The sequence below is a fragment of the Dasypus novemcinctus genome, chromosome 23 (assembly GCF_030445035.2).
Source record: "Dasypus novemcinctus isolate mDasNov1 chromosome 23, mDasNov1.1.hap2, whole genome shotgun sequence".
NCBI lineage: Eukaryota > Metazoa > Chordata > Mammalia > Cingulata > Dasypodidae > Dasypus > Dasypus novemcinctus.
In genome coordinates this window covers 27,579,571-27,599,246 of record NC_080695.1, presented here as the reverse complement: position 1 = coordinate 27,599,246, position 19,676 = coordinate 27,579,571, and the positions used below count along the sequence as shown (strand labels likewise).

Genomic DNA, 19,676 nt, shown 5'->3' with positions numbered 1-19,676 from the left:
TTTGCTTTGCAAAGGGATTTCTTATTTCTCCCATTGGTCAAAACCAGATCCTTTTAGGTGATTATATGCATAGATATATGAGTTAAACAAGTCCCCTACTATTGTGCATTTAGGTTGCTGCCAGGTTTGGAGTCTAACAAAGACTATCCCATTAAATATCCATGGTCAAAATCTTAGAATGCATGTCTGACTAGTTCTTTAAGTTAGATTTCTAGAAATGGACTTATACTGAATAAAAACATAGGAACATTTTTAGGGTTTCAGATACTTATTATGAAACTGGTTTTGAGGATAATTGTATGAGTTCACAGTTCTAACAATGTATGAAAGTGCCTGCCTGATACTCAATGTTTACTTTTTGATATAAAGAATTTATACTTTGAAGATTTCTCATTGAGATTATACAGTTCTCTTGTTCCCTGGGTTCTTTCTAAAACAATTATTTTACAAGGGTAGCTTCAATTTTAAGCATTAATTTGTATGTACATTGTTAATCTAAAACAGAATAAAAGAACCATGTCTATGAAAGTGCTGCTTTTTTACAACTCACAGTATGCCTACAAGTTAATTTAATATACTCACAGCTAGAATAAATTTCCAGAATAAAATAGCAACTGAAATAATTCCAAAGGAGGCAACAATGCTGACAGGAAATCCATAAAAATCAGGTCCACATATGTAATTGTAAGGCAGAATATCAAGTAGCTGTAATTGTAATAGTTGAAATTATGAGAAGCCTTAAAGCAATGTAGAATATAGCAAATAAAATGAATCACTGATAGTTACTTTAAATCTACCTCAAAGAAATAACCATGCCCTTCAAAAACTCTCCAAAACAAGGAGCTACTCAAGAAAACTTGAAGTTGGCAGCTTCATGTTTTTTTGTGTGGTCTCAGTGTTGTTACATATTGCAAATTTGGGAGTCCTTAAGTAGCAAATGGCTTCTAGGTCACTATGGGCCCTACCTGATCCTATGACTAACACTGTAGTGGGATCTGCCTGATGAAGTGTTTTTGGGATAAGTTGATTTTTACCTTGCATAAAATAAAACAATTTTAAATACAATGGATCAATGAGCTGATTTAGAAGTAATCAACTTTTAAGACAGTACATAGAACTAACATCATGATATTAAGAGGACACTAATAATATGCAAATTCTGTAAGATTTTGATTTTCATTCTATTACACTCTTATGGAATGAAGACAAAGATTTCCTCAGAGTAAGTTCAGACTGCTCCTGATAACTGCTCTCGATAGACTGCCCTGGATTTAACTATATAGTCATGAAAGGTTGATACCTTAATTCCAACAGTTTCTTTGAAAACAGTGCTTTAAATAGAGGTAGTCATCCAACAGAATATGACTCAGCAATGGAATGGAATGGTTTAGTGAACCATATTGATGAATTAATCTCAAAAACACCATTCTAAGCAGAAGAAGCAAGACATAAAGTACATATGACATTGGTCCATTTACATGAAATTTTTAACAGGCAAAATTTACCTGCAGTGAAGAAAAGATTATCTGGGAAGAGGGCTAGTGGCACTTTCTGACATGATAATGTAATATGACTTGACAGGGATTTGCATTACACTGGCATGTGCATTTTGCAAACATTAGTGCATGTACACTTGAGGTATCTATGTTTCATTGTAAATGTCTCATCAAGAGGCAATCCATAAAAGGATATTAAGCTCTATTTGAGGATTGCCATAGTATTAAGGGGAAGTGTACTGATGTTTGAAATTTAGCTTGAAATGTACCAAATATAAGATGGATGGATGCATGAGAGAGAGGGAGTGAGGGGAAGAGAGAGGGAAGAAGAGAGGGAGGGAGGGAGGGGGGTCAGGTTGATGGGTGATGGGTGGGTGGATGGGTGAATGAAGGGACAGACAGATTTGTGATTAAGCAAGTATATAAAATGTTAAATATTCAACCTCACTGTATTTGAACATGTTGATAAAGAGGTACACAAAACTGAAATACCATGCAAATGACCATTCTTTTGCACAAGAATGTGGTAGTTCCAAAAATGACTGCTGTTAACAGGCTAGGGTTTGAATAATTTAAAGCACAAACCTAATTGTATTTTTATTCCAAAACCCTTTTTCACAGAATTACAAGCTTTAAATAATTGCTGGAATAATCCCGCACAGGGAATGCTTCTTGGGTTTATGTTATAAGTTTATGGTATAGCCATACAATATAAATATGTACAAAATCATGGATAAATCTCAGAAAAAAAGTACTAGAGTTTTCTGCCAAACCCAGGCAACTGGTCAGCCCTTTGCTGCCCACTTCGGCTACTGAGGACCTCAGCTTTGCATCAAAAGTCCCAGCTGTGGCTTTGGACAACATGAAGGTCATTTAGGATTGCAGGGCTATATTATTTGACCTTGATTTCATTAATACTCATAATGGAGTAGTTTGAGTGCAAGATGACCAACTAGGCAGCTTCAAAAAAATGGTTGACCAGTGCATGAAAAGATGTTCAACATCACTAGCCATTAGGGAAAATCAAATCAAAACCACAATGAGACACCATTTCATACCCACTCAAATGGCTTTTCTTAAAAAGCCAGAAAATAACAGGCTAGAAAAGGATGTGGAGAAATTGGAAATTTCTTTCATTGTTGGTGGGAGCATAAAATGATGCAGCTGCTATGGGAAACAGTCTGGTGTTTCCTCAAAAAGTTAAACACATTTACCATATGAACCAGAAATTCCATTCATAGGCATATACCCAAAAGAATTGAAGGCAGGGACTCCGATATTTATACACTAATGTTCATAGCAACATTATTCACAATAGCCAAAAAATGGAGACTGCCCAGGTGTACACTGACAGATGAATGGATGAACGAAATGCAGTATATATATAAAATGGATTATTCTTCAATCATAAAAAACAGTGAAACCTGTGAGGCCTACTACAACATGGATGAACCTTGAAAACATTATGCTAAGTTAAATAAGCCATGAAAAAAAGGACAAATGTTGTATGATTCCATGTATAAGAAATTATCTAGAACAAGCAAATTCACAGAGACTGAAAGTAGATTAGAAGTTACTAGGGGCTGGGGGAGAGAGGTATTAGGGAATTATTGCTGAAAGATTAAAGAATTTCTGTTTTGGGTGAAAGGGTTTGGATAATGGATGGTGATGATGATGGTTGCACAATATTGTAAATGTGATCAATGACACTGAATTGTGCTCTTAAAGGGATTAAAATCGCACCTATGTTAAATGTAGATGTCAGCACAAAATAAAATACAGTTGCACCAGTGAAAGAGACAGGGAAAAAGAGTACATGCTCTATGATTCCTTTTATATAAAATTCTACCAAAAAAATCCTAATCTATATTGACAGAAAGCAGGTCAGTGGGTGAAGTTTCATGGTGGAGCAGGGATGTGGGTGTGATTACACAGGGGCACAAGGAAATGTTTGCTGGTGATGGATATGTTCACTATCTTCATTGTTAAGATGTTTTCATGGGTTTGAAACTAGGGCAAAACTCAGTCAACTGTACATTTTAAATAGATACTATTTGCTGTGCATTTTTTTAGAGCTCCATAAAAAAAGTAGAAAAATCAAGGCAATGCACAAGCTATTAGATTTTCATTTTCTTAATTAAGTAAATATTCAAGGACTTTCCACAATTATTGGTATTCAACTTAGGAACTTCAAGCCAGTTCATCACTGAGAATAAAAAAGAGAAATCCAGAACTTACATCAGTAAGGAATTCTAGTTTTTCAGTAGTGAATTCATAAACTGCTTTAATCAAGTCCGTTGAAAAATATCTAAAAGTACACCCACCCTGTAGAAAGAATAGACAAAAGGACAAAGACCAATTACAATTCTGTACAACAGATAACCATGAGAGAATGCTTAGCTGTGAGGAGACAGGTAATGGCTGTCAATATTGACAGAACTGAGAGGCTAGATAGCGGCGGTTGTAATTACACTGAGGTCTTCACTGCAATGAAAATCAAGTACGGAATACTGTTAGGCAGAAAAAAATAAAATAAAAAGGAATATATTTAGAATGAAACCACTTAAGCTTTTTTTCATCATTCAGCTTCATTCCTTCATATAGGACACATAATGCCAAACTTTTCAAGTAGATAGAGGATCTGCAAAGTGTGGACTGTAAGTATACTGTGAGATAAAAACTATGAGAATCTAATCTGATTAGAAACCCAATTCTAACAAGAATTCACCTTTAAGTTTCTTGAGTGTATGACTAGTGCAGCAAAAGGCAAAGATAACATTCTTTGAAAAAGTATATTTCATGAGTGTTAAAGTGAAAATAAATTTTTTATGTATTCACAATAATCCACACGCCAAGCTTCAGTTTCACATCAGTTAACACCACTCAATGTGATCCTAGCAATGGAAGAACTTTTACGATGGTTGTGGAGGCAGTGGCAACTGGAGATTCTGAGGAGAGGGAGAGGGAAAAATAGGTGTGGACTTGGGATTGTCCCAAATGACATTGCAATGACAGATATAGGCCCTTGTATATCTTGTAATAACTTGTAAAAATGTGCGGGAGAGAGTTGTAAACTACAATGTAAACTATAATCATTACTTAATGACAATGCTCCCAGATATGTTCATTAATTGTGGCAGATGTACCACACTAATGAAGGATGTTATTAATGTGGGAAAATATGTGAGCAAGGCACATGGGAATCATCTAATTTTTGTATGTGTATCATTTATGTAATCTAAGTTTCTCTTAAAAAAATTAAAAAGTTCATTGGGGAAAAAAACCCTCTACAGGCGAGTGGATGGAACTCAGTGTTTGAGCACCTGCTTCCCATGCACAAGGTCCTATTTTTGATACTCAGTACTTCCTGAAAAAAATAAAAAAGATAAACCATCCTCTCTAGAGGACTGTATGTAGCTCACTGGTTGAGCAAACACTTCACATGTCTCTCTGAACTACCTCACACTTTCATATTCAGAAGCCACCATCAGAAAGGGAACAATAGCTCTTGGCACAATCATTAGGCATGTGGGTCAAACACTCACAAAAGCCAAATGCCAAATGCCATCTTAGTCACATCCTGGTAAAGCATCCCCGTTCCTGAACACTTGGTCTATCTGGTAACTGTCTAGACACCAGTATGCACAGTGGAGCACTAGTGATATTGACGGGGCACTAAAAGCTGCAGTTCTGAGGTTAATATCTGAAACACACAAAAAAATCAATACTGCAGAATGCAAGCGAAGACACAATAACAATCACCTTGAGAGCTAGGAAGAGCTGATTTTAAGTTTCTTATGTGGAAAGCTTGAAAATGAAAGAAGAGGTTGAGGGGAAAACCACCTTTTTCTTAGGAAAATCTGAGTGAATCCGGAAAAGAAATCAGAGATATATGAAGTAAAGAAGGACATTTGCTTTTGTTTGAACTTTGTCCCTGAGACCATGAGAATGGAAATTATCTCCATGTCCAAACACCCGTCTTTCTGATGCTCGATTTTAACCCGTAACTCACCTCGGCCAAAGAATCATCAATTTGATTTGGAAAATCACGTAGCATATTGCTTCAACAGAACAAATTCTGTATAAATAACTCTCAGGAGACAGGTAAATAAGAGCCACTCCCCTGTATGGATATCATCCTGGAAAGCAGGAGAATGGACAAGACCCTGACAGAGCCTTGACCTTTCTAGGGGAGACAAAGCCAGGCAAATGAACAACCGAGCAAGGCAGAGAAGACAATGCCAACAAAGCATCTTGGAAACATTCTCAAACAGAGATTGATTCCCTCTGGCTGGGCCTGGAGGATGTACTTCCAAAAAGTGCAGAGACTAAGAGTTGACCTTAACCCTCAAGGATTTCTAGAGGTGGACATGACCAGAAGGGATGGTCGTGGTCGGACTCAAGACAGGTGAATTTGTCCAAATGCTCAAAGTTGAGGTCAGGAGAGAGAGAGCTTACCTGTGTGAAAAATGCAGCAAAGTCCCCGACCCCACAATTCTTCCAAGAGTAAAGGTTATTTACAAATAAACAGTTCTTTCCTTTGTTAGTATTCACAGAAGCAGAATAGTTTCTTCTTTGTGTTGAGTGAAGTGACCAGGATTCTGTTCCTACATGTGAATGTACATTGAGTCTTTCTAGATCCCTGCCTAGGAATCTGGGATATACTAAGCAAACAAACAAACAACACCAATTTCTCTTCATGGGGTTTCTCCAAATCTTGTTGTTCCTCTTCTTTTTTGTGGGGGGAAGGGAGAGTTTCCTGTTTTTTAAAAGTGAATTGTTACAGTTGGAACCGAGTTTTTCTCTATGGTTGGACAAACCTAAGGACATCAAAGAAGGACCTATCCTTCTCTGGGTAAATCAACAGGCTGCACGTGACACATTTCAGGCTGGAAGGATATTAACTCAGCTCCTTCCTGGTCATTTTCCTTGCAAAGCTCCCCTCCCCTCCTTGTATACATCCAAACAGGCTATAGGCACTTATTTCCACATCTGATTGACTTCTCAGGGTTCCCATCAAAACAATTGGCACTGATCTCCTGTGGGAAATCTCCAGAAGCAATGGTCATCTGAAGGAGGTGAAGGAAAGGGATGACCCAGAAGTTGCTAAAAAGCCACAAAGAAACAGGAAAGTACAACGTGCAGACAGCATTTTGTTTTTTTAAACAGACAAGCAATAATGCCAAGGATTAGGTACCACCCTTCCCAGGGTTGTCAAGCTTTCAAGAATAACATAGTTCTAGAAAAAAAGCAAAGTACACACGGGTTGAACTCTAAATTTGCACAGCCTGAAGCAGGATCTTAAACAGAGCTTCCAGGAGCAAAAAGCCTAACATCGGAGTAATATATATATATACACACATATTTTAAGGAGGCCCTAGCGATTGAACCCAGCACCTCGTACATGTTAATGAGACAAACAACCACTGAGCTAAATCCACCCCCCAATGAGAATTGGTGTTTTCGTTTTGTCTTGAAGCTGTACCCATGATGCAACCTGGGACCTGTACATGAGAAGCCGATTCTCAACCACTGGAGCTACATCTGCTTCTGAACAGGGTCTTACTTTTAAAAGCTAGAGCTTAGCTGTTCAACGTTTCCAACATTTCAGCCTTTCCCATGCCTGGAACAAGCAAGGCCGCAGACCCAGAAGTCGACATGGGCAGCAGTTCAGTCTTGTTAAGAAACCTGCGCTGAAGTCCTGGGTCTGCCAGGGAAGAGCTGGAGCCCAAAGACCTCCAGGAACATCAAATTCCTAAACCACAGTATTTTAACTGCCCAATAACCAGGAAGGAACTTATGTCTGCTCAATATTTGCTCACACTGGTGGGTGGGTGACCAGGCACCTGCCAGGACAAGACAAGCAGAAGGAGCCAGAAGAGCTGCCCCAGCACCTCCATGTCAGCAGATCCAGGGATACAGGACCAGTAGCAGAGGAGGGACAGGGGAGGGGGGCAGGGAGGGAAGGGGCAGGGGCGGGGGGAAGTAGGGGGTGGGAATCTGGGCCGGAGGGAATGGGGGTGGGAATCTGGTGGAAACAGGTGGACACGCTGGAGAGGGTTTGTAGGAGGGTTCAGAGACAGGTCAGTAGATTAGCAGGTCAACAGGTTAATTAATAGCAAGTCAGCAGGATGCAAGGAGTGGAAAAGAGGGACTGGCAGAAGCAGGAGGAGGACGAGAGCTCCTTCTTCCTCTGAGTCTTCTCCTGTTTGACCGCTCCCTTGGCAACGGGGCTTTATAAACCCTCTCCCTCGTCCAATCACCTCCCTTGAAACCTTCACGCGCCCACATTCTTATTAACCACTCTCCGCCCCCTCCCCCTGATTCCCTCCTTGTGCCATCCTAAGGACAGCTCCTCTCTGGAGCCTTGGCGGACCTTCTGAATTCTGGTCCTTCCCCACCCAGCTCTTCCTGTCTTCCCCTACGCCCCAACCAATTCCTGCTTTGTGGGATCCTCCCTCCTCTATGGAAATCCCTTGTTTTTAACCCGTTTCCAAGGTCAGTCTCTGCTCTAAGTCCCCTTCCTAGGGTATAAGAAACATCAGCACAGCCAAACCAGGGTAGGCTAGCTACAGAGCACTTTGCATGCATCCAGGACCTGTAGCTTCTCACTACAGCATCTGTTGAGGTTACCAGTCAACTTCATAGCTCAACAAAACACTTTGGTGTTGTGAGATATGAAAATGATTAAACTTTTTTTTTCTCTTCATGTTTTTCAATAAGGAGACCTTGACTATGTCACTTAAGTAATCTGTTTATCTGTATATCTTTTTGGACACTGGAGGAATAACTAAGTTAGTAGTTGGAATTTCATGAGATTAAAGTGTCTAGACAGAACATTTTAGGAATTATGCTCCCATGTTACCGCCTTTCTCCGCCCCTCCTCCCCTTCCAGCCCCCACCGCCCTTCCCGCCAGTCCCGCCCGTATTGCCAACCTACAATCTGCCCTCTTCCCCAGTCAGCCTATCCACAGCCGCCCCTTAGCCAGCCCTCCCTTCATCACACTCCTCCCCCTACCCAACCTTATATAACTAAGTGTACTTCCGTAATAAAGCAGACCTGTTCCTGCGCTCAGGCGGTCTCTGTGGTTTTTCCCCAACCGCGCGTCCCCAACGCCTGGAGAGCCCCGGTGCTCTCTCCCTGGAGCACCCCCCGCCGGCGGTCCGGTAGGAGCTGACCCCCCCCAACTCTTGGGCCTGAGCGAGACAGAGACCTCCCCGCTCAACAACACTCCCATAACTAGTTGAGCTGCCTTTTCTGTTACTTTACTTTATGAATTTGAAATGAAGATATTAAAAATGGGTGGGGAGCGGAGGCAGGAATGAGCTTGAAGAGGCTGCCACTGACCCAATCAGGACAACCTGAACATTAAAATGAATCATGGCAACAATGCTTTATAACACATTGGAAACAGCAAAAAGAAGTAACCACGAGTTGCCCATACACTTAAATGTTTAAATAGGAGGCTGGAAGAGGAGAAATCTCTTCTGTACAGGAGATTACCAAGAATTGAAGGTAAAAGGAATAATGGAAATAGCAAATTACCATCTTCTGATGATCAATGGAATAATGATTTGAGCCCCAAATCATCGATGCATGCTAAAGTCATTGGGGGGAAGCAGATATGGCTCAAACCCTTGGGCACCTGCCTCCCAAATGGGACATCCTGGGTTTGGTGTCCAGTGACTCCTAAAGAAGATGAGCAAGTCAGCGAGCTGACAAGAGAGGCTGTAGTGAAAGGGTGATGCAAAAAGATGATTACACAAGGACACACAATGAAAGACATAGAAAACAGGGAGTGGAGGTGGCTCAAGTGATTGGGTGCATCCTTTCCACATGGGAGGTTGAGAATTTGGGTCCTGGTGAAGCCTAGAAAAAAGGTAGACATGAAGACAGTGAGTGTGAAACAATGGGGTGTGGGGGTGGGTATAAATAAATCTTTAAAAAATTAAAAAAACAGTCATTGGGAAAAGAAGGTTGAACAAAGGATATGGATAGTGGAGACCATTGCAAGCAAATAGTCAAACTTAGTATCATTAATAATAAACTGTTTTCATATGGCTCCTGATGGTGAGACAGTGAGGACAGGATATCATCTAGATAGTAAAGGAATGAAAAAAAGGGGGAAATAGCATAGAAAAGTCTGGGAAAAAAGAAAATACATTACAAAATGGTGACTGTAAACTGAAAATTAAGAGGATAACATTGAGTTTAAAGAATCAAAGTTCTTATTAAATGCTGACAACTGTCAGATTATATTAAACCCACCAAGAACAAAAACACAAATGTATGCACTTTATATGAGATACATCCATAGCTTAAGGATACAGAAAATTTTAAAATCAATCACTAAATAACTAAAATACTAATTAAAAGAAAGCTGCTCTGGTTGTGGTAGTATCACTTAAAATTATATACGGGAAAAGCATTAGTAAACATAAGGAGGGTTTTCACAGAAGAAAAGAGGTTCAGTTCACCAGAAAAGAAATCACAATGTAAAATTGTGGCTACAAACACATAAAGCAAAATGTGGCAAAACAACAAGTAGACATAGTCAAATCCATCCTAGCAAAGTGGAAGATTTTTATATCACCTCTCAGTAATTGCTTTAATAAGCAGATTAGAATTCAGGAATGATTTAGAAGATTGAACAATAAACAAACTAGCTTTATAAGTACATGTGGATAGTACACTGACCCACTGTGGAAGTTACATTGTTTTCAGCACACATGGTATATTTACAAAAATTAAACATAACTTGGCCCTAAAAAAAGTATCTATAAATTTCTGAATAGCAAAATCACAGGACACATTTTCTTGAATCATGACACCACTGGCTAGAAATCAGTGATAAAATATAACTAGAAAGCCTACAAATGTGTGGAAACGGAAAAGTACACTTTAATTTTTGTGGTCAGTCATAGCTTCTCCCCTTTCATTTCTGATTTTATTTATTTGCATCTTCCCTTGCAACAGCAGAATGAACATTCTTCTCAAGTCCACATGGAAAATTCTCAAAGAGAGACCATATTCTATGCCACAAAAAACCTCAACATATTTAATGGAATTGAAATCATACAAAATGGTTTTTGGCCAAAATATAAAACAATTAGATATCAATAACAGAAAGAAATTTGGGCAATGGACCTATATGTGCCAATTAAACAACAAGCACTGAAATAATCAGTGAGTCAAAAAAGATATCACACAAAAAAATCAGAAAATAATTGAAATGAACAGAAATGAATTTACAACACACCAACACTTATCGATTCATCAATACAAGGATTAGATGAAACTTATAGCATATACAGGCCTATATTAAAAAAGAAAAACAAATCAACTCAATAATCTAACCATACATATTAAAAAGTGGAAAAAGAAATGCAAACTAAATCTAAATTAAGCACAAGAGAAGAAATAATTAAATTAGAGCAGAAATTAAAGAAATAGAGAAGAAAAAACAAGAGTGAAAATCAACCAAGCCAAAAGTTGGTTCTTGGAAAATTTCAATAAAATTGACAAACCTTTTGCTAAATTAATCAAAAGAAAAAGAAAGAAGACTCAAATAACGAAAACCATCAATTGTAACAAATGTACCACACTAATGAAAGATGTTTTTAATGAGGGAAATTGTGGATGGGGGAGAGGGTGGGGTATATTGAGTTCCCTGTATTTTTGATATATCATTTAAGTAATCTAAGCCCTCTTTAAAAATAAAAAATTAACTAAAAAAAAAGACCAAAATAGACAGGACATTACTACCAACCTTGCAGGGTAAAAAAGAATTTTAAAAGATATTATGAAAAGTTGTATACCATTATATTAAGTAACAGGTGAAATGACACATCACTAGAAAAAGACAAATAACTGAAACTGACTTAAGAAGAAATAGAAACAGTTTAATTGGATTAAGCAAGTAAAGACATTGAGATTGTAATTAAAAAAGTATCCACAAAGAAAAATGTTTTGAACCAAGGTAGAGTTGGTGGTTGCACAATACTGGGAATATACTAAATGTTGCCGAATATCTCACTTTAAAATGGTTAATTTTCTGTTTGAGAATTTCACCTCAACTTTTAAAAAAATACCCACAAAGAAAAGCTCATCCCCAAAGCTTTGACTGGTTATTCCCAGAAAACCTGTGAAGAATTAATATCAATATTATATAAACTCGTCCAAAAAAATGGAAGGGGAGGGAATACTTACAACTCATTATATGAAGCTATCATTACCTTGATACCAAAACAATACAAAATATGACAAAACAAAAAACTACAAACCAATATCTCTTAAAAGTATAGAATAAAATTGTTTAAAAAAAAAACTGCTAGAATACCAAATAAGCAACATATAAAATGAATTATATGCCATGACTAAATAAGATTCCTGTGAGATTCTCCAGGAGTACAAGGTTGGTTTAACATCTGAAAATCAATGAACTTAATTCATGATAACATTTGATTTAAAAGGAAAACAAAAAAGCAGTCATCTCAATACATGCAGTAAATGATCTGATAAAATTGCACACTGTTTCATGATAAAGACACTCAACAAACCAGGAATAGAAAGAAACTTTCTAAACCTGGTGAAGGAAAACAATTAAAAATAAAAATTCATAGCTAACATCATGCTTAACGATGAGAGATTGTATGCTTTCCCTTAAGATCAGGGAAATGTCAAGGATGCCCATTCTCACCACTTGAATATAACATTTTAATTGATGTCTAGCCAGTGAAAGTACACAAGAAAAGAAATAAAAGGCATCCAAATTGGAAAAGAAGAAATAAAACTCTCTCTATTCACAAATAACATTATTCTGTATACAAGATCTTGAGGAATCCATCATAAAACAAAGTAATAAAAGAGTTCAGCAAGGTTGCAGGACACAGGATATTATACAAAAACCAATTTTATTTCTATACACTTTCAATGAGTAATTAAAAAAATGAAATTAAGAAAATAATTCTATGTATAATATCAAAAACATTTTTTAACTAGAAATAAGTTTAACAAAAAAGTAGAAAACTAATACTCTGAGAACTACAAACTAGTGTTGAAAGAATTCAAAAATCTAAACAAATGAAAAAAATACCATGTTCATGGATTGTAAGACTTGGTAAGATGGAAATAACCCCCAAATTGATCTACATATTCAATGAAATCCCTGACAAAATCCCAACTAAATTATTTTCAGAAAATCACAAACTGATCCTGTAATTCATATGGAAACTCTAGGAACCCAAGTTAGGGCAAACAACCTTGAGAAAGTAGAACAAATTTGGATGACTCACACTTCCTGATTTCAAAACATACTACAAAATAACAGTAATTAAGACAGTATGAACTGCCATGAAGTTTGACATGTTGGTCAATGGAATAGACTTGGGGATCTGGAATTACAAAGGTGCTGTTTTAGTTTGCCAAAGGGCTGCTGATGCGGATTACCAGAAATGTTTAGGCTTTTATAATGGGGATTTATTTGGGGTAAAGGCTTACAGTTCTGAGGCCATGAAATGTCTAAATTGAGGCAGCATCAGAGGCACTTTCTCACCAAACTCAGCTACTGTTGATCTTGCTGTCTGGCCAAATGGTGAAACAAGATAGTCACCAATCTATGCCAATGTGCCTGCCTTCCCTTCCAGAATCTGTCACTCAGAGCTCACCTGTGACACAACTAGTCATAGGCATGTCTCTCTCCAGACCTCCTCTATGAGTCTCAGTAGCTCTGCTTTCTTTCTAAATTCAGCTTCAAGCTATCAGACATATGGCTCATTTCTCCCTGGGGTTCAGCATTTTGAGCCTCTTGGGGGCTTCTTTCCATGTAGTTCAGCCTTGGGCCAAACTGGAGTCATTTCTTTCACATTATAGTATCAAATACGGCACCTTCCTTTTCCTCTATGTAACTATCTCTCCTGTGTCTCCATTTATATCAGATTGGGCAAGAGGGTGGACACTCAACTTGAGGTGCTGAAGTAGTCCAATCAAAAGGACCAAAGCAATTTTATCAAGTAATCTAATCAAAGTTCCTTCAACTGAATTTAGTGAGTCTAAGTGTAACATACCCACAGGAATCGATTAGTTCAAAATCTTAATCTTTCTTTTTTGGGATTCACAAAATTCAAACTATCACAGGTGCCAAGACCATTCAGTGGGGAAAAACAGCCTCTTCAATAAATGGTTCTGGGACAACCAGGCAGCCACTTGTGGAGGAATGAATTGGATCCTTACATCAGTCCACACACAGAAAAATTAATTCATAAAGGAGTAAAGATCTAAATATAGTAGCTAAAACTACAAGTCTCTTAAGAAAACACATAGGAGCTTGGATTAATGACCTTTGAATTGGCATCATATTCCTAGAGATGACACAAACGCATAAACAACAAAAGAATAAACAAGATAAATTGTACTTCACCAAATTGGCAACATTTGTGCTTCGAAGGATGCTATCAAAGAGTGAAATGAGAGTTTCCAGGAAGTTGGTATCACAGTAGGCAGGCAGCGAACAGCTCTCTCACAGAACGAATGGAGAGAGAGCCAAAAGGTGTCCAAGGGACCTTGTTTGGGGTCAGCACAACAGGACAGTGGTGCACAACTCTCAGAAGGGTGAGAGACAGAGAGAAAAAGAAACTAAAACAAAAAATATGAGTTACCAAAAACTGTGGCAGCCAGGAGTTTTCCCATCACCAGCCCTCAAAATTAAGCCTGGATAAAACCCATGGCTCATGGCAGCTGACTGAGAGGGGAACAGATGTCTTCCTTCCTGTCAGTTGTTATAAGGGGAAAAGGAAAGGTGAGCCAGAAGGCTTCTTTTCAGTGAATTCAGCCAGCACAGCCTGTTTTGAATCTCAGGTCTGTCCAGACCAGAAACACAGAAAAGCAGAAGTGAAAGAAACACATCCACTGAAAGGTGCTATGATGAGTGCCATCAATTGGGCAGTGAGGGAATTGCAAAGAAATATCTGCTTTTTGGTCTCCCTTTAGTCCCACCCCTGGGAGAAAATTGCCCCATTAGTGAGTCTGTGGCCTGATTTTGATAGTGTAAGTTGGGCAATTTGGGAGAGTTAGAATAAGTGGAACCAAAAATCAAAGAAAAGTAAAGAAAAATCCAGAAAACTACATAATAGAGAGAAATTGAACAGAGTAAATTCACCAACATATTAAGATGCCAAGACATCTCCAAAAAATTCTAAGCCATATTAGGAAACAGGAAGAGATGGTCCAGCTAAAGTAATAAACAAAATACCCAGAAGAGATATAGGATTTAAGACAACCAACGAATCATAATCATAAATCTCTGAAGTCAGTTCCAAGAATTGAAGGAAAATATGACTAAAGAGTTAAAGGATGTTAAAAATGCACTTGGTGAACATAAAGAACAATTTGGAAACCTGCAAAATATCAGAGCTCATGGGAATGAAAGACACAATGGATGACATTGAAAATACATTCATGGCACAAGAGCAGATTTGAATTGCTCAAAGAAGAATTCGGGATTCTGAGGATAGAACATCTGTATTTGAAAAGACAGGTGAACAGAAAGAGAAAAGAATGTAAGAAATGGAACAGCATCTCAGGGAATTTAATGACATAGCAGAAGGCAGAAACATACACATTGTCAGTGTCCCAGAAGGAGAAGAGAATAGAAAAGGGTAGAATTGAGGAAATAATGAACAAAATTTCCCAACACTTATGAAAAGCACAAACATCAATATCTAAGAATGACAGTGCACTCCAAACAGAATAAATCTGAATAGACCTATTCCAAGAGAATCACAATTCAGAATGAGAAATATCAGAGATGAAGAGAAGATTCTGAAAGTGGAAAGAGAAAAGCAAAGCATCGCATACAATGGAACCTCTATAAGACTAAATGCTGATCTCTTATCAGAAACCATGGAGTCAAGAAGGAAGTGGTACGATATGCTTAAGGTACTGGAAGAGACAAACTGCTATCTGAGAATCCAGTATCTGGCAAAACTGTCCTTCAGAACTGAGGGTGAGTTTAAAGGCTTCACTGACAAAAATTGAGAGCATATGCTACAGGAAGACCAGAATTACAAGAGATTGTAAAGGGAGAGCTGCAGACTGAAAGGAAAAGTACAGATAAGAGGCTTGGAGAAGAGTATAGAAATGAAGATTTTAGGAAGTATAAATTGAAGGGTAAAATGGCAGACAATAGCAAGGTATAACAACAGAAAGACAAAGAACCAAATGAATGAAGAAATACCTTTATAGTAAAAATTTTGAATGGCAATGATTTGAACTTCCCATTTAAAAGACAGACTGATAGGATGAATAAAAAATTATGAGCCAATCTTTGAACACATGTTGCATGAGGTCAAATTCTGTTTGTTGACCTAAAATCTGGTCAGGCCCTCCGTCACAGCCTGTGTTTTCAGTCATCAGGTAAGAGCATTTTCTTCTGTTTCTACTTTTGTTTTCCTAGTGGTTAGATTTACCAGGGGAAACCATCAATTAGTAAGTTTTCTATTATTGTGCTGCAGTGTTTCAATGCTATATGCATATCTGTTTCTAAAATTGGTTCTATCTTTTAATAAAATCTATGGTTTGTGTCTCTGTGTTCTAAAGTTGTAGTGATGGATACAAACTCTGTAAATATATTAAATGCTTTTTAGTGGTACACTTTAGAGAGATTGCATGGTATGAGAATTCTATTTCAATAAAGCTGTTTCCAGAATAAAAAGAAGAAGAGGTTGAGGACATAGAGGCTTTAGCTGATGACCTTGAATTCTAGAGTGTACATTAGAAGGGTTTGGAAGTTCAAGAGAGGAGTGAAAATTGAGGCAGAGTAGAGATCTCCACATCCATATGTGGCTAGGTGCCTAGGGAAGGAGGAATTTCCTGCAAACTTGGAATATAAGGAACAACCATCACAGAAAGGCTGGTTCCATTCTAATTTTAGATTCTTTGAGACTGGCAAGTTTTAAAAGGTAACCAGGGATTTCTTGTCGATGGAGGGTGGGGTCATTCTCCTAGAAGCTAGTTGTCTTCTTCCCTTAAAATATATTCACATGAGCCTATAAAATAATTCAAGTTGGTATCAAAGTCCAAATCACCATTTTCACATACATTTCATTTCAAAAAGTAGCACGTGTGGAAAGAATAACCTAAAGAGGCATTTAATTTCCTATGAAATATGAGAGGAGGACTTTGGACTCAATGGTAGCAGACCATGACCCATTTCTCTTCACACCTAGGTCGTAAAATTTGCTTTTCTCTTTGTGACCCAGCTCTTATCACAAGCCTGTGGAGAGTGTTTAGCTGCTCCAGCCAGACTACTCTTAATTAGCTCTAGCCACAAAAATATTCACAGAAAAAAGAAAGGTAACCTGGAAGAAATTTTCCTAATTATACTAAAAGTCACTCTTAATGGAATTGCAATGTAATAACCCACTGGAATAGCCCTTCCCTTATTAACTTTTTAAAACTTCTATTTCTGTCTTTTATGAATATTGAGGGGGAAGCATATGTGTCTCAGGTAACTGGGCTCCCATCTATATATGGGAAGTCCAGGGTTCAATTCCCAGGGCCTCCTGGTGGAGGCAAGCTGGCCCACATTTTGAGCTACCCCACAAAGAGTGCTGTCCTGGGTGGAGAGCTGGCCTGAGAACAGAGCTGACTTAGCAAGATGATACAATAAAAGGAGACACAGAGGAGAGTCAATAAGAGATGTAGCAGTCCAGAGAGAGGAGGTAGCAAAACAGAATGAGTTCCTCTCTTTCACTCTGGAAGGTCCCAGGATCAGTTCCCCATGTCATCTACAGAGAAGACAAGTAGACAGAGAGGAACACACAGCAAATGGACACAGAGAGCAGAAAATGAGTGCACAACAATGAGGGGGGGAATAAATAAATATATCTTTAGTAAGTAAGAATAATTATGAGAGACTGATGGAACCCATGTCATGGCTGGAACTTGGCAAAAGTACAAAAATTGATGTACAAATAGTGAAACATTGCTACTAACAAAAGTCATTGATTTACTTTATGCTTTATACGTTGGGCCATACACTTTTATAAACTTTAATGAAATTTAACTTGGTCTATATCCAACATTGCATTAACATATAGAAGAATTCCATCACACCTAAAATGCCCCATGTTCCATCTGTTCTTATTCTCCCTTCCCCTAACTTTGGGGTCCAAGGTAACCACCAAGATTAACTCATTGGAACATAAGATTCATAGTTACTTGCAACAACATTGAGGGCTTGACATACTGGCCTGTCTTCTCCTTAAGACTCTGCTCATGCTCTCAAGAGTCCCCCACCACTCTATTTGAGAGCATAGCAGGACTCTCCAGGATGGGAGTCCAACACCTTCCCACTCATTATGTGGGTCTCCAACCACTGATACAACACACCATGAAAGGATCAACACTACACATTCCCTAGAAGCCTGCCCCAGCTGTGCCCTTTCTTGCATACCCCCCACATGCAGCACCCTAAGTAATCCTCCCCTGCCATATTTGGCAAAAGAACATTGCCAACATTGTAGTTTCAACCACATACCTGCAAATCTCCAGTTCCATGGACAGTCCAACCTACCCTCCTGCCCCCTCACAGACCAGCACCCCCAACCTAGTAGCATCACTGCATCACAGTTGTGCCCGTCCACCATACAACTATGCAATTCCACCTTATCATAGCTTTTGTACATATGGGTTTTGACTCACAAACTTCTCCCTTTCTGTCTCCTGTAAACCTATCATCCAGACTCTAACTCTGTGAGTCTGCTCAATTTGCTTAGTTCATATCCGTGAGCTAATGTAATTTTGTCCTTCAGTGTCTGGCTTGCTTGACTCAACATGATTTCTTCAAGATTCATTCATGTTATTCAGTGTATCAATACTGCATTCCTTCTTACAGCTGAGTATTATTCCATTGTATGTATATACCAGCGTTTGTTTATCTGTTCATCGGTTGATGGACACTTGGGGTATTTCTAACTTTTGGCAATAGTGAATAATGCTGCTATGAACATTGGTGTGCATACATCTGTTCGTGTCACTGTTTTCAATTCTTTTGGGCATACACTGAGCCGTGAGATTACTGGACCATATGACAGTTTTCGAGAAATCCAAATATTATAGGCAGAACTGACAGCTTAGGAGTCTGGCTGGAATTTATGCTCCCTAATGTGACAGAGTTGGACTCAGTTGTGGTTTTCCTACACAAGTTCATCTGTACCTTTTATTGGAACCTATAATTAGTAGTAGAGTTGATAGGTGTATGCCCAAAAGACTTGCATTTTTGAGCTGTCCATGTGCCAGTTGGGCCCTGAATCTCAACAGTGTTGCACCACCTACTCTCCAGTTCATTGGACTTACCCAGGACATATAACAAGGAGATGATGATGTATAATGAGCATCTCAAGGAACAGAGAGTCTGCAGCTGCAAGCAAGATAGTCCCATCCATCTGCCCCATGGGATCTAAGGTCCCTCTCAGTTAGAATTGTAGTGGGCATCACTATCCCAGAATCCTCAGGATTGGGGAATACCCGATGGACTAGAGTAAAGTAATGGCTATTCTGCTATAGACTTATTGTGACTCTAGCAATGGAAGAAGTTTTATCATTGATGTGGAGGCAATGACCACTGGAGGTTCTGAGAGGATGGAGAGGGAAAAATAGCTGCAATTTGGGAGCATTTTCAGACATTGCAATGACAGATACAGGTCATTATAAATCTTGTAATAAGTTACAAAAACAACAATATAAACTAAAATCCACATTTAGTGGCAATGCTCCAAAATGTTTTCACCAATTGTAACAAATGTATCACACTAATGAATGATGTTATTAAAGTCGAACAATGTGGGAGTGATATGAGTGGGGCATATGGGAATCCCCTCTATATTTCATGTAACATTTATGTAATCTAAGCATCTTTGGCAAGTAAAAAATAAAAAAGTATGTTTAAAAATGCTATCCAGAGCAATCTAGAGATTCTCTAGCATCCCAGTAAAACTTCCAACAACATTTTTTCAGAAATGGAAATATTGATCTTCAAATTAACATAGAAATGCAAGGTACCAGAAATAGCCAAAATAATCTTGAAAAAGAACTATGTTGGTAGAGTCACACTTTCTGATTTGAAAGCTCACGTCAATGCAACAGTAAACTAGTCAGTGTGGTACTGGCATAAGAATATA

At 38.4% G+C, this 19,676-nt stretch overlaps 1 protein-coding gene across 4 annotated transcripts in view; it reads right to left on the bottom strand.

The window, feature by feature from the left end:
* LOC131275494 (septin-14-like) overlaps window positions 1-19,676 on the bottom strand; it is a 35,578-nt gene that overhangs the window by 5,498 nt on the left and 10,404 nt on the right. For 3 of the 4 annotated variants that reach the window (XR_009182957.1, XR_009182958.2, XR_009182960.2), the window contains exons 4-5: window positions 3,735-3,821; window positions 583-705 (exon numbers count right to left, since the gene is read on the bottom strand). The gene's annotated coding sequence lies outside the window, so the exon portion shown is untranslated. Of the gene's footprint in view, window positions 1-582; window positions 706-1,300; window positions 1,385-3,734; window positions 3,822-19,676 lie in introns of those variants that run through there. The other variant, XR_009182959.1, reaches the window with a different exon arrangement.